General features: G+C 37.9%; 1 non-coding gene across 1 annotated transcript; it reads left to right on the top strand.

The window, feature by feature from the left end:
- The first annotated feature begins 8415 nt into the window (after positions 1–8415).
- LOC112761040 (small nucleolar RNA R71) lies at positions 8416–8523 on the top strand. The gene has a single exon (XR_003181447.1). It is a non-coding gene; the product is annotated as a small nucleolar RNA R71 (small nucleolar RNA).
- Positions 8524–25464: the final 16941 nt, after the last annotated feature.

Raw genomic sequence — 25464 nt, 5'->3', positions numbered from 1 at the left:
TTTACCTAAAAACAGAAATCACCAATTTTTCCAAGGTTCACAAGCCAAATTCATTTTTCATCTATCAAACTAACCCCAAACCAATCAAATTCACCAATTTACACTCAACCAAGTTTCAAACCGATCTCATCTACATAATCCAACCCAATTTCATCACATTCCACTGCTAAATTCCTAAATCCTCAATATTCAACAACCCTTCCATTTATTTACACATTCAATATTCAATATCCATTCAATCTCATATGACATCACACAATACACACATCAACTCACCTTTCTTACCTCTTCCGGCCTCTGGCCCAAAATTCACGGCCTCCAGCCCAAAATTCATCAATCAATATATATATATATATAAACATACATGTATAACTCACAATCCACACAATTCACTATCCAACATTAACTCCAACAACATACAAATTATGCACTATTACACTAACATCATCCAAGCCTTCAAATACCACAACATATCATCTACGCTTATCAAACTCATCCAAATACATGATTCAAACATAATCCTAAGGGCATTTAACCTAGGAATCCTCATCACATCACACAGTACTTAAATGAAACTTAAACCGTACCTCTTGGAAATCAAATTTAAGCTCTCACTTGGGAGTTTCCACTAAAACTCATCTCCAAGATCCACCAAAAACTTTCACAAGCAAGATTCAAGTTCCAAAAGTGTACCCAATACTATAATATACACATTACATACATACATCAACTTAGGGCTCACTAAATATCATAAATTACAAGGATTAGAGGGTTTCTTACCTTAACCCACAAAATTGATTGATGGATTTCACCAATGGCTCACACTATAGCACTCCTAAACAACCAAAACCACAAGATTTCCTCAAAACCCAAACCAAATTCAAAATACAGGAGGAAAAACGAAACTGGGTAGATATCATTAAGAAACTCACCACAATACCTAAATATAATTGAAGAGGAGGAGAAGAGCGACGCGTGGCCAAAAACGGCTCGTCAATCAGAGCTCCGTAGAGAAAGTTATGGTGATTTAAAGTTGGTGGTGCCTAGGGTTTCATTTCTCCACTCTCTTCTCTCTTCACTACCGAACATCTCTCTCAAAATTGGGGATAATGGTTTGTTTTGTGCTGAAATGAGTTCTTATATAGTGTGGGCTTGGGTCCATTTGGGCCCGGTTCACTCGGTTTAACCCGTTGGTCCAATTTTGGACCAAAATCTCTAAGATTGGCGTTTTAAACCGTATTTTAAATATTTCTATCTTTCCAAATTATAAATTCTCAATTCTTGACCTTATTCACTTCAATTTAATTTTCTCAGCTGCAGTACCGAACAGATCTCAGCCGGTACTACCGGTCAAATTTTTATTGCGCGTTTTTACGCAAAAAACTATGTTTTCTGACTTAGAAAAATCCACTGAGTCCAAATTTCATATTTAAATTATCAAATTTCTATTGCTAAATTTTCTAACAATATTCGCTTATATTTAATTTATATTTAATTAACTACAGCTTGACCGGGTTTTTACATCCTACCCACCGTATTTAAAATTTTGCCCTCAAAATTTGGTTCACAGAAGGAAATAAAACTTGACTAAGTCACCATTTGGAAATATCCTCAAATTCAACCAAATTCACATCATTCATCCTACCATTTAATGTCACAAATGACTACCATACTCTAATATTATGTCAAGCAGTTAGAATTTAATCATACTTACCCATCTCACTATTTCCTCAACCTTGTTGAGATCGGCCTTTTCCATGATTTTTCCTATATGGACAATCTCGAGAGATATGTCCCGACTTCCCGCACATTTATCATATGTCTAATCCAGCTGGTGCACGAAATTGTGATGTCCAGGCTCAAACTATTCCTGGCACGTGAGCAACTTGGTATACGTAATCGTGATTACACATTCATAATTTGTCACAACTTCGATACAACTAACCAGCAAGTGCACTGGGTCGTCCAAGTAATACCTTACGTGAGTAAGGGTCGAATCCCACGGAGATTGTTGGTATGAAGCAAGCTATGATCACCTTGTAAATCTCAGTCAGGCGGATATAAAGTGATAATGGTGTTTTCGAATATTATATAATAAAATAGGGATAGAGATACTTATGTAAATCATTGGTAGGAATTTCAGATAAGCGAATGGAGATGCTTTTCGTTCCTCTGAACCTCTGCTTTCCTGCTATCTTCATCCAATCAGTCTTACTCCTTTCCATGGCTGGCTTTATGCAAGGGCATCACCGTTGTCAGTGGCTACATCCCCTCCTCTCAGTGAATAATATGCTCACGCACCCTGTCACGGCACGGCTATTCATCTGTCGGTTCTCGATCATGCTGGAATAGGATTCACCCTCCTTTTGCATCTGTCACTAACGCCCAGCACTCGCGAGTTTGAAGCTCGTCACAGTCATTCAATCATTGAATCCTACTCGGAATACCACAGACAAGGTTTAGACTTTCCGGATTCTCTTGAATGCCGCCATCATTCTAGCTTACGCCACGAAGATTCTGATTAAGAGATCTAAGAGATACTCATTCAATCTAATGTAGAACGGAAGTGTTTGTCAGGCACGCGCTCATAGGGAATGATGATGATTGTCACGTTCATCACATTCAAGTTGAAGAGCGAATGAATATCTTAGAAGTGAGATAAGGTGAATTGAATAGAAAACAGTAGTACTTTGCATTAATCTTTGAGGAACAGCAGAGCTCCACACCTTAATCTATGGAGTGTAGAAACTCTACCGTTAAAAATACATAAGTGAAGGTCCAGGCATGGCCGAGATGGCCAGCCCCTAAAGTCTAAGAACAATGCGTTCAAAGATGATCCTAAGATCCTAAGATGATCAAAAGATGCCTAATACAATAGTAAAAGGTCCTATTTATAATAAACTAGCTACTAGGGTTTACATGAGTAAGTAGTTGATGCATAAATCCACTTCCGGGGCCCACTTGGTGTGTGCTTGGGCTGGGCTTTGAGTTTTGCACGTGTAGAGGTCCTTCTTGGAGTTGAACACCAGCTTTTGTGCCAGTTTGGGCGTTCAACTCTGGTTTTGGCTCCTTTTCTGGCGCTGGACGCCAGATTCGGGTAGAAAGCTGGCGTTAAACGCCAGTTTATGTCATCTATTCTTGGCCAAAATATGGACTATTATATATTGCTAGAAAGCCCTGGATGTCTACTTTCCAACGCAATTAGAAGTGCGCCATTTCGAGTTCTGTAGCTCCAGAAAATCCACTTTGAGTGCAGGGAGGTCAGAATCCAACAGCATCAGCAGTCCTTCTTCAACCTCTGAATCTGATTTCTGCCCAAGTCCCTCAATTTCAGCCAGAAAATACCTGAAATCACAGAAAAACACACAAACTCATAGTAAAGTCTAGAAATGTGAATTTAACATAAAAACTAATGAAAACATCCCTAAAAGTAACTAGATCCTACTAAAAACATACTAAAAACAATGTCAAAAAGCGTATAAATTATCTGCTCATCACAACACCAAACTTAAATTGTTGCTTGTCCCCAAGCAACTGAAAATCAAATAGGATAAAAAGAAGAGAATATACTGCAAATTCCAAACTATCAATGAAACAAAGCTTCAATCATATGAGCGGGACTTTTAGCTTTTTGCCTCTTGAATAGTTTTGGCATCTCACTTTATCCATTGAGGTTCAGAATGATTGGCATCTATAGGAACTTCAGAGTTCAGATAGTGTTATTGATTCTCCTAGTTCAGTATGATGATTCTTGAACACAGCTTCTTTATGAGTCTTGGCCGTGGCCCTAAGCACTTTGTTTTCCAGTATTACCACCAGATACATAAATGCCACAGACACATAATTGGGTGAACCTTTTCAGATTGTGACTCAGCTTTGCTAAAGTCCCCAATTAGAGGTGTCCAGGGTTCTTAAGCACACTCTTCTTTTGCTTTGGACCTTGACTTTAACCGCTCAGTCTCAAGTTTTCACTTGACACCTACACGCCATAAGCACATGGTTAGGGACAGCTTGGTTTAGCCGCTTAGGCCAAGATTTTATTCCTTTAGGCCCTCCTATCCACTGATGCTCAAAGCCTTGGGATCCTTTTTATTTGCCCTTGCCTTTTGGTTTTAAGGGTTATTGGCTTTTTCTGCTTGCTTTTTCTTTTTCTTTCTATTTTTTTTCGCCTATATTTTTTTCTTTTTTTTTTTTCTGCAAGCTTTGTTCTTTGCTGCTTTTTCTTGCTTCAAGAATCATTTTTTATGATTTTTCAGATTATCAAATAACATGTCTTCTAGTCATCATTCTTTCAAGAGCCAATATATTTAACATTCTTAAACAACAACTTCAAAAGACATATGCACTGTTCAAGCATACATTCAGAAAACAAGAAGCATTGTCACCACATCAATATAATTAAACTAAGTTCAAGGATAAATTTGAAAACTCATGTACTTCTTGTTCTTTTGAATTAAAACATTTTTCATTTAAGAGAGGTGATGGATTCATAGGACATTCATAACTTTAAGACAAAGTTACTAACTACTAATGATCATGTAATGAAGACACAAACATAGATAAGCACATAACATAGAAAATGAAGAAAAAAGAAGAAATAAGAACAAGGAATGAATCCACCTTAGTGATGGTGGCGTTTCCTTCTTGAGGAACCAATGATGTCCTTGAGCTCTTCTATGTCTCTTCCTTGTCTTTGTTGCTCCTCCCTCATTGCCTTTTGATCTTCTCTTATTTCATGAAGCATGATGGAGTGCTCTTGATGTTCCACCCTTAGTTGTCCCATATTGGAACTCAATTCTCCTAGGGAGGTGTTGATTTGCTCCCAATAGTTTTGTGGAGGAAAATGCATTTGAGGCATCTCCGGAATCTCATGGTGATGAGTTTCATACGCCTCTTGAGCTCCATGAATGGGCTCTCTTGCTTGCTCCATCTTTTTCTTAGTGATGGGCTTCTCTTCCTTAATAGGAATGTCTCCTTCTATGAAAGCTCCAGCTGAGTAACATAGATGGCAAATGAGGTGAGGGAAGGCTAACCTTTCCATAGTGGAGGACTTGTCAGCCACCTTGTAGAGTTCTTGAGATATAATCTCATGAACTTTCACCTCTTCTCCAATCATGATGCTATGGATCATGATGGCCCGGTCTATAGTAACTTCAGACCGGTTGCTAGTGGGAATGATTGAGCATTGAATGAACTCCAACCATCCTCTAGCTATAGGCTTGAGGTCCAATCTTCTTAGTTGAACCGGCTTGCCTTTGGAGTCAATCTTCCATTGAGCTCCTTCTACACATATGTCCATAAGGACTTGGTCCAACCTTTGATCAAAGTTGACTCTCCTTGTGTAGGGGCGTGCGTTCTCTTCCATGTTTGGCAAGTTGAACGCCAACCTCACATTCTCCGGACTAAAATCTAAGTATTTCCCCCGAACCATTGTAACATAGTTCTTTGGATCCGGGTTCTTACTTTGATCATAGTTCTTGGTGATCCATGCATTGGCATAGAACTCTTGAACCATTAAGATGCCGACTTGTTGGATGGGGTTTGTTAGAACTTCCCAACCTCTTCTTTGAATTTCATGTCGGATTTCTGGATACTCATTTCTTTTGAGTTTGAAAGGGACCTCAGGGATCACCTTCTTCTTGGCCACAACATCATAGAAGTGGTCTTGATGGGCTTTGGAGATGAACCTTTCCATCTCCCATGACTTGGATGTGGAAGCTTTTGTCTTCCCTTTTCCCTTTCTAGAGGATTCTCCGGTCTTAGGTGCCATCAATGGTAATGGAAAAACAAAAAGCTTATGCTTTTACCACACCAAACTTGGAATATTGCTCGCCCTCGAGCAATAAACAAAAGAATAGAAGTAGAAGAAGAAGCAATATGGAGAGGGAGAGGGAGATGTGGTTTCGGCCAAGAGGAGTGTAGAGGGATGTGTTGTGTGAATTTGATGAAAAATGGAGGTCTTTATATAGGGAAGGGAGGGGGGTATTGGTTCGGCCATATGGGTGGGTTTGGGTGGGAAATTGGTTTTGAATTTTGAAGGTAGGTGGAGTTTATGAGGTAGGTTATGGGGAAGAGTGGATGGATGTGAGTGGTGAAGAGGTGATGGAGAAGAGAGATTGAGGTGATTGGTGAAGGGTTTTTTGGGAAGAGTGTTTATGGGGTTGTGTGAAAGAGGGGTGAGAAGAAGTGAGTGGAGGTAGGTGGGGATCCTGTGGGGTTCACAGATCCTGAGTGGATCCTGTGGGGTTCACAGATCCTGAGTGGATCCTATGGGGTCCACAGATCCTGAGGTGTTCAAGGATTTACATCCCTGCACCCATTAGGCATGTAAAAATGCCTTTGTACACAACTCTGGGCGTTCAGCGCCAGGTTGGTGGCCATTTTGGGCGTTCAACGCCCATTTGTGTGCCATTTCTGGCGTTGAACGCCAGAACCATGCCTGTTCTGGCGTTCAGCGCCCAGAAGCTGCCCATTTTGGGCGTTCAGCGCCAGAACCATGCTCTGTTCTGGCGCTGAACGCCAGACAGATGCTCCTCCAGGGTGTGATTTTTCTTCTGCTGTTTTTGGTTCCGTTTTCAATTTTTATATTTATTTTGTGACTCCACATGATCATTAACCTAAGAAAATATGAAAAACAAAAATAATAGAGTTAGATAAATAAACATTGGGTTGCCTCCCAACAAGCGCTTCTTTAATGTCAATAGCTTGACAGTGGGCTCTCATGGAGCCTCACAGATGGGCAGAGCTTTGTTGAAACTCTCCAACACCAAACTTAGAGTTTGGATATGGGAGTTCAACACCAAACTTAGAGTTTGGTTGTGGCCTCCCAACACCAAACTTAGAGTATGACTGTGGGGGCTCTGGTTGACTCTGCTTTGAGAGAAGCTTTTTCTGCTTCCTCTCCATGGTTGCAGAGAGAGATCCTTGAGTTGTAAACACAAGGGAGTCCTCATTCCATTGAAGGACTATTTCACCTCTGTCAACATCAATTACAGCTCTTGCTGTGGCCAGGAAAGGTCTTCCTAGGATGATGGATTCATCTTCTTCCTTTCCAGTATCCAGGACTATGAAATCAGTAGGTATGTAAAGGCCTTCAACCTTTACTAATACATCCTCTACTTGTCCATAAGCCTGTTTTCTAGAGCTGTCTGCCATCTCTAATGAGATTTTAGCAGCTTGCACTCCATAGATTCCCAGTTTCTCTATTACAGAGAGGGGCATGAGGTTTATCCCTGAACCAAGGTCACACAGAGCCTTAAAGATCATGGTGCCTATGGTACAGGGTATTATGAACTTTCCAGGATCCTGTCTCTTCTGAGGCAATGTCAGTTGATCCAGATCACTTAGTTCATTGATGAACAAGGGAGGTTCAACTTCCCAAGTATCAATGCCAAATAATTTGGCATTCAGCTTCATGATTGCACCAAGAAACTTGGCAGTTTGCTCTTCAGTAACATCCTCATTCTCTTTAGAAGAGGAATACTTATCAGAGCTCATGAAGGGCATAAGGAGGTTCAATGGAATCTCTATGGTCTCTAGATGAGCCTCAGAGTCCTTTAGTTCCTCAGAGGGAAGCTCCTTATTGGTCACTGGACGTCCCAGGAGGTCTTCCTCCTTGGGATTCACGTCCTCCTCTCCCTCATTGGGTTCGGCCATTTTGCTTATGTCAATGGCCTTGCACTCTCCTTTTGGATTCTCTTCTGTATTGCTTGGGAGAGTACTGGGAGGGATTTCAGTGATCCTTTTACTCAGCTGGCCCACTTGTGCTTCCAAATTTCTAATGGAAGATCTTGTTTCATTCATGAAACTTACAGTGGCCTTAGACAGATCAGAGACTAAGTTTGCCAGATTAGAAGTATTTTGTTCAGAGTTCTCTGTCTGTTGCTGAGTGGGTGATGGAAAAGGCTTGCTGTTGCTAAACCTGTTTCTTCCACCATTATTAAAGCCTTGTTGAGGCTTTTGATCCTTCCATGAGAAATTTGGATGATTTCTCCATGATGAGTTATAGGTGTTTCCATAAGGTTCACCTAAGTAATTCACCTCTGCTATTGCAGGGTTCTCAGGATCATAAGCTTCTTCTTCATAAGAAGCCTCTTGAGTACTGTTGGATGCAACTTGCATTCCATGCAGACTCTGAGAGATCATATTGACTTGCTGAGTCAATATTTTGTTATGAGCCAATATGGCATTCAGAGTATCAACCTCAAGAACTCCCTTCTTCATAGGCGTCCCATTACTCACAGGATTCCTTTCAGAAGTGTACATGAACTGGTTATTAGCAACCATGTCAATGAGTTCTTGAGCTTCTGCAGGCGTTTTCTTTAGGTGAATGGATCCACCTGCAGAAGTGTCCAGTGACATCTTTGATAGCTCAGATAAACCATCATAGAATATGTCCAGGATGGTCCATTCTGAAAGCATGTCAGAAGGACACTTTTTGGTCAACTGTTTGTATCTTTCCCAAGCTTCATAGAGGGATTCACCTTCTTTCTGTCTGAAGGTTTGAACATCAGCTCTAAGCTTGCTCAGCTTTTGAGGAGGAAAGTACTTGGCTAAGAAAGTCGTGACCAGCTTATCCCAAGAGTTCAGGCTGTCTTTGGGTTGAGAATCCAACCATAATCTAGCTCTGTCTCTTACAGCAAAAGGGAAAAGCATGAGCCTGTAGACTTCAGGATCTACTCCATTAGTCTTAACAATATCACATATCTGCAAGAATTCAGTTAAGAACTGAAAAGGATCTTCAGATGGAAGTCCATGAAACTTGCAGTTCTGCTGCATCAGAGAAACTAATTGAGGTTTCAGCTCAAAATTGTTTGCTCCAATGGCAGGAATGGAGATGCTTCTTCCATGTAAATTGGAATTAGGTGCAGTAAAGTCACCAAGCATCTTCCTTACATTATTATTATTTTCGGCTGCCATCTCCTCTTCCTGTTCGAAAATTTCTGAAAGGTTATTTCTGGATTGTTGTAATTTAGCTTCTCTTAATTTTTTCTTCAGAGTCCTTTCATGTTCTGGATCTGCTTCCACAAGAATGTTCTTATCCTTGCTCCTGCTCATATGACAAAGAAGAAGGCACAGAATAATAATAATAATAATAATAATAATAATAATAATAGAGATCCTTTATACCACAATATAGGGATCCCTGTGTGAGTAGAAGAAGAGGGGGAGACAAAGAATGTAATATAATGGAAGAAACACAACTGTGAGGAGGCTAGATATGTGAGATGAGATGTTAGGATATGAATGAATAAATAGAGTAAGATGGGAGAGAGAGAATTTTCGAAAATAATTTTTGAAAAGGAGTTAGTGATTTTTGAAAATGGTTTTTGAAAAATGTTAGTATTTTTTTTTTTCGAAAAAGTTTTAAAACAAAAAATAAAAGTAATTAGTTAATAAAAAAAAGAAATTTTTGAAAAAGAGGAAGGATATTTTCGAAAATTAGAGAGAGAAAGAGTTAGTTAGGTAGTTTTGAAAAAGTTAAGAAACAAAAAAAAGTTAGTTAGTTAGTTGGAACAAATTTTGAAAAGATAAGAAGTTAGGAAGTTAGAAAAGATATTTTGAAAAGATATTTTTGATAAAGATAAGATAAGAAGATATTTTTGAAAAGATATGATAGGAATTAGTTTTTGAAAAAGATTTGATTTTTAAAATCTCAATTAATGACTTGATTCACAAGAAATCACAAGATATGATTCTAGAACTTAAAGTTTGAATCTTTCTTAACAAGTAAGTAACAAACTTGGAATTTTTGAATCAAAACATTAATTGATTATGTTATTTTCGAAAATAAAAATAAGAAAAAGATTTTTGAAAAATATTTTTGGAATTTTCGAAAATAACTAAGAATTTTGAAAAAGATTTGATTTTTGAAAAAGATTTTGAAAAAGATAAGATTTTCAAATTGAAAATTTGATTTGACTCATAAGAAACAACTTGACTTTAAAATTTTTTGAAAAAGTCAACTCAAATTTTCGAATTTGATGAGAGGAAAAAGGGAAAGATATTTTTTTGATTTTTGAAATTTTTATGATGAAAGAGAAAAACACTAAAAATGATGCAATGCATGAAATTTTTAGATTAAAGCAATGAATGTATGCAAGAATGCTATGAATGTCAAGATGAACACCAAGAACACTATGAAGATCATGATGAACATCAAGAACACATTTTTGAAAAATTTTTAATGCAAAGAAAACATGCAAGACACCAAACTTAGAATTCTTTAATGCTTAGACACTAAGAATTCAAGAATGCATATGAAAAACATGAAAAGATACAAAACAAAAAATCATCAAGATCAAACAAGAAGACTTACCAAGAACAACTTGAAGATCATGAAGAACACTATGAATGCATGATATTTTTGAAAAAATGCAAGATGCATATGCAAGTGACACCAAACTTATAATGTGACTCAAGACTCAAACAAGAAACAGAAAAATATTTTTGATTTTTTATGATTTTCTAATTTTTTTTGGATTTTTTTCGAAAATTATATGAAAAAGAAAAATAAGGATTCCAAAATTTTTAATATGAATTCCAGGAATCTTGCATTCTTAGTCTAAAGCTTCAGTCCAGGAATTAGACATGGCTCACTAGCCAGCCAAGCTTTCAATGAAAGCTCCGGTCCAAAACACTAGACATGGCCAATGGCCAGCCAAGCTTCAGCATGTAATTCAGATATGACATGCCTGACATACTCATTCCCAAAGGAATAGACATGGCTTTACAGCCAGCCAGGCTTCAACATGCTTCATGAAACACTAGAATTCATTCTTAAAAATTTTGAATAAAAATTTTTTGAAAACATTTTTATTATTTTTGAAAACAGATGAGAAAATTTTAGAAATATTTTTGAAAAATTTTTGAAAATAAAATAAAAAGAAAATTACCTAATCTGAGCAACAAGATGAACCGTCAGTTGTCCAAACTCAAACAATCCCCGGCAACGGCGCCAAAAACTTGGTGTTGTTGCCGGGATTGGGATTTCAGACGATTCTTGGCGCCAAACAGGAACAATTAAATCCTCGGCAACGGCGCCAAAAACTTGGTGCACGAAATTGTGATGTCCAGGCTCAAACTATTCCTGGCACGTGAGCAACTTGGTATGCGTAATCGTGATTACACATTCATAATTTGTCACAACTTCGATACAACTGACCAGCAAGTGCACTGGGTCGTCCAAGTAATACCTTACGTGAGTAAGGGTCGAATCCCATGGAGATTGTTGGTATGAAGCAAGCTATGGTCACCTTGTAAATCTCAGTCAGGCGGATATAAAGTGATAATGGTGTTTTCGAATATTATATAATAAAATAGGGATAGAGATACTTATGTAAATCATTGGTAGAAATTTCAGATAAGCGAATGGAGATGCTTTTCGTTCCTCTGAACCTCTGCTTTCCTGCTATCTTCATCCAATCAGTCTTACTCTTTTCCATGGCTGGCTTTATGCAAGGGCATCACCGTTGTCAGTGGCTACATCCCCTCCTCTCAGTGAATAATATGCTCACGCACCCTGTCACGGCACGGCTATTCATCTGTCGGTTCTCGATCATGCTGGAATAGGATTCACCCTCCTTTTGCGTCTTTCACTAACGCCCAGCACTCGCGAGTTTGAAGCTCGTCACAGTCATTCAATCATTGAATCCTACTCGGAATACCACAGACAAGGTTTAGACTTTCCGGATTCTCTTGAATGCCGCCATCATTCTAGCTTACGCCACGAAGATTCTGATTAAGAGATCTAAGAGATACTCATTCAATCTAATGTAGAACGGAAGTGGTTGTCAGGCACGCGTTCATAGGGAATGATGATGATTGTCACGTTCATCACATTCGGGTTGAAGAGCGAATGAATATCTTAGAAGCGAGATAAGGTGAATTGAATAGAAAACAGTAGTACTTTGCATTAATCTTTGAGGAACAGCAGAGCTCCACACCTTAATCTATGGAGTGTAGAAACTCTACCGTTAAAAATACATAAGTGAAGGTCCAGGCATGGCCGAGATGGCCAGCCCCCAAAGTCTAAGAACAATGCGTTCAAAGATGATCCTATGATCCTAAGATGATCAAAAGATGCCTAATACAATAGTAAAAGGTCCTATTTATAATAAACTAGCTACTAGGGTTTACATGAGTAAGTAGTTGATGCATAAATCCACTTTCGGGGCCCACTTGGTGTGTGCTTGGGCTGGGCTTTGAGTGTTGCACGTGTAGAGGTTCTTCTTGGAGTTGAACGCCAACTTTTGTGCCAGTTTGGGCGTTCAACTCTGGTTTTGGCTCCTTTTCTGGCGCTGGACGCCAGATTCGGGTAGAAAGCTGGAGTTGAACGCCAGTTTACGTCATCTATTCTTGGCCAAAGTATAGACTATTATATATTGCTGGAAAGCCCTGGATGTCTACTTTCCAACCCAATTGGAAGTGCGCCATTTCGAGTTCTGTAGCTCCAGAATATTCACTTTGAGTGCAGGGAGGTCAGAATCCAACAGCATCAGCAGTCCTTCTTCAACCTCTGAATCTGATTTCTGCCCAAGTCCCTCAATTTCAGCCAGAAAATACCTGAAATCACAGAAAAATACACAAACTCATAGTAAAGTATAGAAATGTGAATTTAACATAAAAACTAATGAAAACATCCCTAAAAGTAACTAGATCCTACTAAAAACATACTAAAAACAATGTCAAAAAGCGTATAAATTATCCGCTCATCACCAGCGCTGCACAGCTGATCTGGGTGGTACTTTCCACATCTTTTGCAAGTCAAGTCACCTGAATGAGTCCTTGCTTGCTTCTCTTTACCAAGTCCCAGATGATAATCATTCCTTCGAAAATCATTTCGGTTTTGGGAATATTGGGGTGGATACCCACTCCTCTTGAAGTCTAAGCTCTTCGGTGCGAAACTCTCACCTCGAACTTTTGCATGGGATTCCCTACGGTAACTCCTTGCCATGTCAATTTTTCTGGAGCACTCTTCCACCACTCAGCTCTTATTAACTAACTCAGCAAAGTTCTTAACCTCAAGAGGCGCCACAGCACTCATTATGTCATCTCTCAGACCATCTTGATACTTCATACACTTCCACTCCTCATATCCTTCAGGAGCACCCTGACAAACCCTTGAGAAATAGCACAACTCCTTAAACTTACTCGTGTAAGCATCCACTATCATTGACCCCTGCTTCAGTTGTAGTAGCTCCAACTCATTTGCTTGTCTTACAAAGTTCGGGAAGTATTTCTTGTAAAACTCTTCTCTAAACATCTCCCAGGTGGTGCCCTCATCTCCATTCCCTTATTGCAGTAAACAGTGAGCTCCTTGCCACCAATGTCGTGCTTCTTCAATTAGCTGATAAGCAGCAAACTCTACCATCTGACCCTCTGGTACGTGTTGTGCTTGCAAAGATCTCTCCATTACTCTAAACGAGTTGTCAACTTCTGTAGGATCGGTTGATCCTCTAAAGGTAGGAGGACTAACCTTCAGAAAGGTTGTCAGTGTCATTGGACCTGCAACTGAGCTTCCCCCAGCTCCATTACCATTCCCATTTTTGTTCATCCTTCCCATCGCTTGGTTGATAGCCGCTGCATTAGCTTGCATAGTGTTGATAAACTGGGTCATTGCCGCCAGAAATTCGGCTTGATTGCTGATAAATCCGAATTTTGTGGTTTATCTTGAGCTTAATTCAGGAGATTTTTTATCAACTTATCTCATATTTATTTAATGAAATAGCATTGTTTTGTAATTCTCTCTAATTTGTTCTTAATGAATGAAAACATGCTTTTTAGGCTTTAAAATAGCTAAATCTAATTCACTTTAATTCCATTCGATGCCTTGATATGTTTGTTGAGTGATTTCAGGTTTATAAGGCAAGGATTTGATGGAAAAAGTGAAGAGAAAAGCATGAAAAGTGGAGAATTCATGAAGAAATGAGAATTTGGAGGATTTATGGCCACACGCACGCATCATTTATGCGTACGCATGAGAGAGGATTTTGTCAAGCCACGCGCACGTGTCACCCACGCGTACGCGTGAGGAGGAAATTCGCCAGCGACGTGCATGCGTCGACCACGCGCATGTGTGACGCTGATCACGTAATCTCATTAAAGGCAACACTCTAGGGGCGATTTCTGAGCTTTTCAGGCCCAACTCCAACTCATTTTAAAGGCTATTTGATGCAGAATTCAAGATTGGACAAAGGGGAAGCAATTAGATTAGCTTAGAACCATGCTTTAGGTAGTTTCTAGAGAGAGAAGCTCCCTCTTCTCTCGAGAATTAGGGTAGAATTAGGTTAATTCCTCTTAGATCTAGGGTTTAATTCTTGTTTTCATCTAGTTTTTCTTACAATTTCTTGTTCCATTGTCTTGATTTTCCTATTTTTTCTTGTTAATTTCTCATTTTGGTTACTTTTATGTTCATGCACTCTTGTTAATTTTCATTCTCTTTAATACAATTTTGAGGTATTTCATGTTTAATGTGCTTTCCATAGTTGTTATTGTTAATTTCTTGCATTGGGTAATTGTAGATTTTATTATTCCTTGCAATTTATCATGCTTTCCTTTTGTGCCTTCCAAGTGTTTGACAAAATGCTTGGTTAGATTTTAGAGTAGCTTTTTTAGCATTCTTGGCTTGGAAAGAGGAATTAGGTGCTCTTGAGTCATTAATACCCAACTTATGTTGGTGATCTAGAGTTGCTAGTTAATATTGTTTCCATTGACTTTAATCTCTTGCTAATTCAATTAGTAAGTTGATTAGGACTTTTGGATTGAGATTAACTAGTCTTATTTGACTTTCTCCCTATGTTGAAGATAACATTGTACCTTCTTCCGATGTTGGAGATGACAAAATAGGATTAGCTCTTGTTAATCATGGTATGATAATTAATGACTAGGATAGAAAGCCTATAGTCTTAATCCTTGCCATGAATGTCTCTCTTTAGTATTTGCTTCTTTAGTTGTTTCCTTTAGCTCTCAGTTATCTTTATTGGGTTGGACTTGTGACAACCAAAAATTAAACTTTAATTGAGTGTTACTTGTTGGTTTAGAACAAAATTGCAACGAAGTTATTTCCTCTAACCGAGAAGAAATTCTAAGCCGGTGGATTTTGCTCTATCAAGTTTTTGGCGCCGTTGCCGGGAAATTGCAATGTGTGCTTGTTATTGGTTATTGTTCATATGTGAATATTGTAAATAGCTTGATTTTCTTTGTAAATAGTTTTTGCTAGTTTTAGGATATGATTTTCTTTGTCTCTTATTAGCATTTGTTTTCATTTACCTTTGCTACTATGAATTCTCACCACCTTGGTTATGAGTTTGGTTCTAACTATGTTGTAGGAAATGGAAGCTACAATGAGGATATGCATCAAGGATGGGACAATCAAAGGTGTGAGGAGCCTCAAGAATTTAATCAACCTTCTTAGCAATAACCTCCTCCAGTTTCTTATGGGTATAATCCAACTCCTAATGCATATCAACCTAATGGATGTGGTGACCCTCATTGTGGTTGTCAACCACAATCACCATATACCTATAACCCTCCTCCTCAACATAGCCCTCAACAACGCTACTTACAAGCCTCATACCACCATTCATATCCATATGATCCTAACCCATATCCACCATATGAACAATACCTAGAGCCACCACCATTCCAACACCAATACTCCTAAGAACTACCATTTCCTTATACGCCACCTCAAGACTTTCACCAATATGAACCACCTTCCAATTATGAATCCTTCCCTCCAAACAATGAACCCTCTCTTCTACCACCTCCTTCAATGGATGAAGCTCTCCATGCCTTCATGCTAGAACAACAAAGAGATATTAGCTCTTATATTCAAAGGTAAGAAGAGAAGTAAAATGAGCTAAAGAAGCTAGAAGTCATGGTTGCTACCATGGTGGAAGCCATTAACCACATGACCTCCCACCTAAGCTCATGCATCCCAAGTACTCCCATTGACGAATATGGAAGATCAACCAAGGAGCATAGTGAGAGAGTGAATTTGAAGCTTCAAGGTGAAAAAGAGGAGTTGAGACAAGAAGTGTAACAAGAGGAGGAAGTTGAGGTAATTGAAACGGAAGAAGTGGTTGAATATTTAGGAGATGTTGAATGCAAAGAGGAATCTAGAGTTGTAGAGCCTTCTTCCATGGAGTTTGAAAGTGATGTTAAGGAGGCTAGTTGATGAGTAGATATTTTATACGCTTTTTGGCATCATTTTCATATAGTTTTTAGCATGTTTTGTTTAAGTTTTATTATATTTTCATAGGTTTTAGTGTAAAATTCACATTTTTGAATTCTACTATGAGTTATTGTGTTTTATGGTAATTTTAGGTATTTTCTGACTAAAATCTGAGAGTTTTTTGACAAAGTCTGATTCAGAGGCAAGGAAAGCGTAGCAGATGCTGTCAGGATCTGACCTCTGTGCACTCAAGGAGGCATTTCTGAAGCTACAAATATTCAAATAGAGCGTTCTTAATGGCTATGGAAAGATAACATCCAGGGCTTTCCAGTAATATATAATAGTCCATACTTGTCTTTGGAGATGAAGGCCCAAAACTGGCGTTCAATGCCAGCCACCTACCCCCTTCCAGGTGTCCAACGCCCACAGAGAGGTAGCCAGCGTCTAACGCCCACAAAGGTGCCCCAAGCAGGCGTTCAACACCCAAGAAGCCTCCTAGTATGTGGGAGACACTTAAGCTCAGTCCAAACACTCACCAAGTGGGCTCCAGAAGTGGATTTTCGCACTACAAGCCTAAGCCTATCATATTTCTATGATCCTTAGTAATTAGATTAGTATATAGAGACAAGAGTTCACCTTTGTTAGGGACTCTTGCCAACTTTTACATTTCTTTTTGTATTTCTTCTATCAGCATGAGTCACTAAACCTCCTAAGTTAAGGTTAGGAGCTCTGCTGAGTTTCATGGATTAATAAAAGTACTACTGTTCTATTTCAATTCGTGTTTAATTCTCTCTTAAGATGTATCTTCGTTCTTCAACCTTATGAATGAGTTGAACCATCAAAAGTTATCTCTATTCTACATGGGTTCAGTGAGCGTCTTTCATCGGATATCAGTGAATCACCAGCTTGAGGATACGTCTCTTAGACAGCTAATCCATGATTTCGTTGGAGACTTCTCGAGACATCAGTTCAGCCGAGGTTGGAGAGATTAGAGTATTTATGGTAAAGGCTAGAATCAAGGTACAGCATTCTGATCTAGAAGATTTGACCTTGTCTGTGGCATTTTGAGTAGGATCACCGAGGGGATGAACTGCAGGAGTTTCACCCTCATTCAGACTGGATGCGCACTAAACCTGGTGTTCAGCCTAGAGGAAGATTGGCAGCCGCTCAAACCGGTGTTGATCACATACAGCCTGCTATAGAAGAAATCATTCACAGTTAGATTAAACAGTAAGAAAGCATTGATCCCGAAGAACAAAGTATCTCTGAAGTCTTAACCATCTTCTTATCATTTAATTCACAATTACTGAGTAACGTTATCTTTATTTTACTTTTATGAGTTTAAACAACTACACAACTTTTCTATCCGCCTAACTAAGATTTACAAGATAACCACTGTTTGATCTAAGCTGACAATCCTCGTGGGATTGACCCTGACTCATCTCAGGTATTACTTGGACAACCCAATGCACTAGCTAGTTCAGTTGTACGGAGTGTGGGAATCCGTGCACCACTAGTGCACAACCTCCAAGGCACAATGTGATTGAAGAATTGGAAAAAGTGGGGCACGCACCGAATCCCCCTATTTATGATGATTCTGCATCAACATATGATCCTTTTGAGCTTGATGAATCCTTCCCCATTGAATTTGAAGCGGATGTTGAGGTAGATTTGACTCAACCCCCAAGATATGATTTGAGTGATGAGAAAGAGCTAGAAGAAATTGGTGAAGAAGAATGTGAACTTGAGGAAGCTTGGCAAGAGGTAGAGCTTGAAGCACCTTGCCAAGTGGTGGAAGCCCCTAGAAGAGGATGGACGGGAGTCGAATGTGCTTTATCAAGGTCATTGAAAACTTCTTTACCTAAGCCGCCATCTAATTCTTTATTTGAGTGGGTAAAACTTATCACTCTTAGTTTTATTATCCCACTTGAATTTGCCTTTCCTGAAACGGATGGCCAACTTAGGGCGCTTTGCGGAATGAAGCGTAAGAGAAAGATGTTTAGTGGTTGGCGGTGTAAATCTAGGCTCATTATGGTTGAGGCTTCAAGGATTGGATGCAAAGGGTGGACTAGTGCTCAATTGAATGGGTCTAGGAGGATAGTTTGGTGCCTTAGTGAGAATTCGGCTTGCTTACCACCCGAAGGGAATTACCATGATCAACTTGAAGACGGGTGTGAAAACAAAGTGTGAAATCCTGAATCACAAAAAGAGGATCAATTTTGGGAGCTCATGGTTTGTGGAGAACTCCATCAAAGCTTGATGCAAATGACATGGAATTATGGAGCTTATTGGAGATTCAAGCATTGGTAGATGTTCAAGGATGAATTCAAGCACAAGCCACCTTGATGAGAGCTCCCCATAAGTCCAACTTAAGAACAATAAATAAAAGTGCTAGGTGGGAGATACCCCACCATGGTAACATCATTTCACTTTTCCCTTTTGTAAATATTGGTAAATAAGCTTAATTTCATGTTTATTTTGGTTTGTTGAGTTTATTTGGTAGTCTGGTATGTTAAATAAGGTTTTATGGTATTTTGGTAGCTGTTTGGATGTTTGGTGTAACGGCCTAGCCTTTAGCCTCGAACAAACGGCGCTTTTTCGGGATCAAACGGAATTTTAATGGAATTTTTAGGAATTTCAGTGCATTTAAGCACCTCCACTGCACAGGTGTTGTGTCATCAAGCTGTTGAGTCAGCAGCTTGACTACACCAGGCACCTCTCCTGATCTAAGCAGGCACGTCGCGAAAAGTTACATTTTTGAGCCACTTCGAGTCTGAATTTCAAAATTCTGATTTCCATGGTTAGTCTCTATGTGACGAGCCGGTCTTGAATTTCGAGAGAAAAATTATATTAATATAATATTCATATATTATTATTTTATTCGAAATATTATATTATTATTTCCTCTGTTGTGGTTAATGTTGATCTATGTTTAGTAATATAATAACTGAGCTAGAAATCTACCGGTAATGGATAATACCGACATTTTTAGATGAACTTAGCAATGTTAATGCTTCATCATATATCTTTTATTCTCATGATTATCATGTTACTAGTATCATTTATACTATTAACGCTCATGCTTATCCTTTAGTAGTGTAATCTGATGTATCTAGTTTTAGTAATTATCTTCAGAATGATATTTTATTATTAAACTCTGATGAGTCAACACCCTGTGACACGTGGCTCTCCTAGAGTTAGCCACCACATGTTTCCTTTCTTGCTCTCCAAGCAAATCTTTCTTAAGGAAAAAGTAAGAAACACTTGTATTCTAATACATCTAGCTTTAGTAATTATCTTTTCTTGAGATATTTTTACACCAAACTTTAGGATAATGCTTATCCTAACCCCATGGGTCCCTAAACTCATCATTATCATCACCTTTTCTTCCAAGGCATGCCAAAATTCGAAAATTTCATGAAAGGAAAATGGAAGAACTTCCATGAAAGCTTCAAGCTTCTTTCTCTGTTCTTTCTCAAACTAAAACCCCTATCAAAAATCTAATCCGACAAAAGTGTTCATCTCTTCCTCCTCTTTATTTCTATGACAATTTTCAAGGAGTAAATCAAGGTATGATGGCTGCTCCTCCTCCTTGAAGTTTCAGCCATGGTGGAGAAATCAAGCTAATGATCTTTTCTTCATGTTTTCTCTTAGGATCTCTTGTTCACTCACCATAAGCTCTAAGAAAACGTGATTTCTAGCTACTTTAAGGTGAGAATAACTTTCTTTTCATCATCATGAAGCTTCAGCCTTCATGCTTCATATGGTTCTAAAGTTGTTTTTTTTTTTTATGTTAAATCAGGCGTAAAAGTGCTTTTTGAAGCTTGTTGTTGGTTCAATTCTTGGCAGCTGCAAAGGGGTAAGGTTTGGTAAATTAATCAATGATTGGCTGTGTTCTTGAAGTGTGAAATCCAATCTTGTTGCTTAAGCTTTGATTTTGAGTGTTTGTGTGATGGTTTGATCGTGAGATCTTGTTGTTTAATGCTTGAAAATCAAGTTTATGATGGTTTTGAAGTTTCTGTTGTTGCTGCTGGAAAATGTGGCTTTTCAACCATAAAATTCATGATATTTGATGTGTATTTGATGGCTGAAATGTTGCTCTTTGGTTTGGTAAAAATCAGGTAAAAATTGGTTATCGAAAAGATTGAAAAACTAGCTGAAAATCAAGTGGAAATCTGATGAACTTTTGGAAAAAACTGTTTTTGGTTTTTGGAAGGATGTGAAAACGTTAATTTGGTAATTTTGGGGTCAAAATTCAATTATTAAAAAGTTGGGGGTTAAAAGTTAATTAATAGAAAATTGAGGGGCTAAAGTGCAAATATTAAAACTTAAGGGGTCAAAATGTAATTTTTGAAAGTTGAATAAAATATTATTATCTTAATATTAATATATTATTTATTACTAATAATATTTTATTAATAATAATAAAATATTGAAAAAAAGGCAGTTTTGAGTCCAAAATTCCTCATTTCTCTTTACTAAACACCTAAGGAAAGTTCAAGAAAAAGTATTGAGGTATGTATGGTATTGAAAAAGGATTTAGAAACTTTCATACATGTTAGAAAGAAAAGGAGTTAAAAGTTGTATGGCAGTGTGCTTGACTTTACAGAGTAAATAGAGAACTGTGGAATGAGATCACTGTGATGTTGTGATGCTTGAATTATGATTGTGGAAAGATGATAAGGATGATTGATGAGTGATGGAAAGAATGGTTATATGTGACTTATGAGCCTTCGGGCGATGCTTGTGAATATTGTGCGGGGACGCTCGTATTGTGATGTTGCTTCCCAAATAGGCTGCGGTAGAGAAGTACCAGCCCTGCAAACTGAATGCTTGGTAGAGGCCTGATTCACATACCTGCGGTATATTAAGATTTGAGCAAATACAAGTCCTGCAAGTCGAGAGTACTTGGTAAAGGGTATGCGGTACTTAATCTGGGATTAAGTTCTGGAAAGGCCTTATCTGACTTGGAGGGTCGGATTGCGTCGGGTGCGGGTTGAAACCGACAAATGAGCTCATTACCTGTAGTAGGACTAGACATGTATCATACTTATTTGTGCATATTGTACTTGGTTTGCCTATGTGAATAATTCTATTTAATTGCTAATTGCTATACTTAACGTAACTGCTCTTGATTGTGTTTGAACCTCATTACTTGTGTTTGTAACTGATTGTTTAGATTGTGGTGATTGGATGTTGATTGAATTGTTTGGGCCTAAGGCCATGGCTGGTATGTTTGAGTTCTAGTTCTGTATAAAGTATCTGACTGGTTCAGCATAGACTTAATGAACCTATGTTTGGAACAGGATGATCATTTATATTGCGTAGGTAACTTCTTTTATGTTTATGGTCTAGTAAAGTATGAAAAATCAAACTCTTACAATATAGACTTAATTGAACATATGCTTGGGACAAGTTGGTCATTCATACCATTAGGAAACTTTTAAGATTCTTATATCTGGAAAAGGAGTTTGGATTTCTGGTTAATTAACTGATTTCTATTAAAAAAGTTTTGAATATTTGATTGTTAAACCATTGATTTTCAAGGGATTTAGAAACTTGCAAACGGACATTATAAATGGACCTAACTAAAAACTCCGACCTTACTAAGAACTCCCCAGTTCTTACCCCTTACACCTCTTCAGATGGACACGAGAGTCCTGCCCTACGAGATTAATCATCTGTACATCCACGATGACCCAGTGCACAGCTGCGAGTATTACATCCGTTGTGCGGCACCTTGTGTATGTAATTATATAGTACGTGACCCTGAGATCGAGGATATCTCTTCTAGCAGTAATGAGCCAGATGAGGAACCAGCGAGCAGGCATCATCACCTGCCCAATGGTTTTCTGTGAGGGGCTTTTGGATTAGAGACGAGGAGACCTTTGAGGCGTCCACTCTAACTCCAGTACCTTAGAGTGTCTCCCTCACTTTTACTAGCATGCTCAGAGGGAATAGGCATGTCATAGAGTTAGGCTAGCCTGGGTGCCAGCTTAGGGGCTTTTGGACAGGCCAGGCCCCGGAACGTCTTATGTACATATATGTATATATTATATGAGCCACTAACTGAGAGATGCTGTATCTTATTCCTGTACTTGTTTAACTAAGCTACTCTTGTATCGTGATGTGTATTATAATGTGGTGTTTATTATATTGCCTTCTACTATTTTATGATTGCGTAAGCTTATGTTTTCTTATATATTATATGTATGCGACTCTAAACTACTCTTGTTTTAAAAAAAAATTACCCGTAAACTCGCAAGGTGTTAACAACAAACATGCTTGTATATATATATATATATATATATATATATATATATATATTAAATATTACTTAAGTTGGGGAAACAAGTTGGTAATGTTCAACTTCTAGTATGATCATGACCTAGAAGTTGGGCCATTACATTTTGAATGCTTGGTTTGGTGCAAGAAATTGGAAAATTGTGAAAAACAGAGCACCCAGCCACGCGAACGCATCACCCACGCATACGCGTGACCCCCCAAGTTTCCAACCTCCCACGCGTACGCCTCACCCACGCGTACACGTGACCCCCAAATTTCCAGGTGCACTACAAAAATCAGAGAGTTGTACGTGTAGTGTGCTGAAATTGTGCCTCTAGCACAATTCTCACCCACGCGTACGTGTCATCTTCTTCTCTCTCCCATCACGCGTGCGCGTCAACGATGCGTACGCATCGCACCCCATTTATGCCATGCATGCGTACGCGTGACCCCCTGCCCTGTTTCACCCCCTTCTTTTCTTCTCTTCTTTCCATTTCTTTTCTTCTTCCCTCTTCTCTTCTTTTCTCTCCCTTCTTCAACCATCATCCAACACTACCAATCACTATCTATCATCAACTCTTTTAATTAGTTAATTAGTTAGTTATTTAGTTAGTTTAAATTCTGTTTAATTTTCTGTTTTTTATGATAAATGTTGGATTATTAATTTTGTTTACTGTTTATTGCTGCTTATTATTAATTTGATGCTATTTTAGCATAATTGTTTTTGAAATTCATTGTTAGATCTCGTTATTGAGGCTACTTATTGTTACTTGGTTTTGAGTTCTTCATACTTAATGCTTTTGAATACTAAATGTATGACATTACCCTCGAGCATATGAAATCTTTTAAATTGCATGCTTTGGCCAGCTTGTGATATGAATTCATTATCTATGATGAGATAATTTGTGTATTATCAATGATTTTTTTTAGGTGATACTTGTTTATGATTTCCCTTTATTTACGTCACCTATTTCATGCATTGAAATTTTGGAATTGTGAAATTGGATCGTAAGCTTACCTAATTGCATATTTTTGAGCTTTTGAAGTTTTGTGGACCATGGTTTCTATGTGATTGATTTTCACTTCTATCTTCTTTTTCCTAAGTTGCATAGCACCTATGTCTTCCATTTTTATGTCACTTAGGTGTTGCAAACAAACTTCAATATGTGTCATTGTTTGATGTGTGAGCTTTATATTTCAATTGGTTCACTAAGTTTACTTACACATCAATCAATGTCCATTCATTATCCAATTCACAATTGTTTGATTAATTTCTTGAATGCTTTTATGCTTCTTTATTGCTTGTTCGTTATCTTAACTTACAAGTTTCTTTGAAGTATTTCAAGCACACTAGAATGAGTGAAGTGTATACTTCTTTTGTGTATTCGTGACATAACTTTCTATGCTAGTGTGTGTGTTCTAAACCGCGCGCAATCTTAAAACTCACACACCTATTTTTCATCAATGTCACACTAATTCACTCACTCCATTCTAGTGGTTCTTACCTCATTCCAACAATTTACGCTTCATTGCTTTTGCATTTTCTCATCTTACGGTGTTATTTTCTATTTTTCATGGATGAGTCATCATAAGCAAAAATGAAAGCGGAAGAAAGAACATGCAATAGCCAGTTGATCCACTAGCTGAAGGTGGCAATCCAGAAAGTCGCCGTACCCCCTTGCTCATCTCTGAATGGACCGAGGACGATGCAAACTTTTAAGTGTGGGGAGGTCGTCCGACCAATCAGCCATTTTTGTGTATGAATGCACTTATATGATTGAGGTCATCGTTTCAAATAGCTCACTTACTCAAATAGCCTACCCTCTTATCTTCCATTGTTAGCCAACTTTGAGCCTATGCTAAACCCATTTGTTCTTAATTTTAGCACATTACTAGCCTTAAATTGAAAAATAATAAATGTTCTTAATTTAGATCTTTGATTAGCTTAGACTAGCTTAGTGAGAGTGTTTATCATTTAATTGTGGGAGAGTTGGAAACATTGGGTGAGATAAAAGTGTATTTTGTAATTTTGTTGAAAAAATCTTGGAAATTGGGTACATACTCATGCATTAAATATTTAAACCATATGTATTGGTACCTTTGTATATAATTCATCAAAAAGAAAAAGAGGAAAACAAAAGAAAAATAAAAGAAAAAAATAATGATAAAAAAATAGAAAAAAAAAGCAATAAAAAGGGGACAAAATGCCCCCAAAGTAAAGTAATAATAGCAATGCATATGAGATGTGAAGTGAAAAGAGAATGCATGAGTATGTGAAAAAGTGAAGAATGGGTAGTTAGATCGCATTAGATTTGAATAGGTTGTCATAGGTTAGGTGGAAAGCTTAAGTTAATCAAAGATTCAAATTTCAAGCTCACTTGACCATATACAATCCTACCTTGACCCTAGCCCCATTACAACCTATGGATAAGTCCTCATGATATTTGTATGTATGCATTGAATAATTGTTGATTGTTAGATGAAAAATAAATCTTGGAAATCATGATTAGGGAAGAATTGAGTGAATCAATCCTATACACTTGAGTGACTAGAGCGTACATGTTTTCACCGGTTATCATCGCCTTTCTTGCAAGTTGTTAAAATATTTTCAATAACTAAATTCAATTGTGGATTTGATTTGATTGTGATTGCTTTAGCCCTTATATTCATATATGTATTTTTTGGGAATTGATTTATTTTGACTAAGTAGTTGCATTCATTTAGATAGATTGCATGTAGGTAGGGTGCATTTAGATAGTTTGCATTGAATAAATGTTGATACCCTTTGTTTCTTTCTTGAGTTTAGTATGAGGACATGCTTGATTTAAGTGTGGGGAGGTTTGATAAACTCCAATTTTGTAGTTTATCTTGTACTTAATTTAGGAGATTTTATCAACTTATCTCATATTTATTCAATGAAATAGCATGGTTTTGTAATTCTCCCTAATTTGTGCTTAATGAATGAAAACATGATTTTTAGGCTTTAAAATAGCTAAATCTAA

This window comes from Arachis hypogaea, chromosome 16 (genome assembly GCF_003086295.3).
Source record: "Arachis hypogaea cultivar Tifrunner chromosome 16, arahy.Tifrunner.gnm2.J5K5, whole genome shotgun sequence".
NCBI lineage: Eukaryota > Viridiplantae > Streptophyta > Magnoliopsida > Fabales > Fabaceae > Arachis > Arachis hypogaea.
The sequence above is the reverse complement of the archived record's forward strand: the minus strand, read 5'-3'. Positions and strand labels throughout refer to the sequence as shown.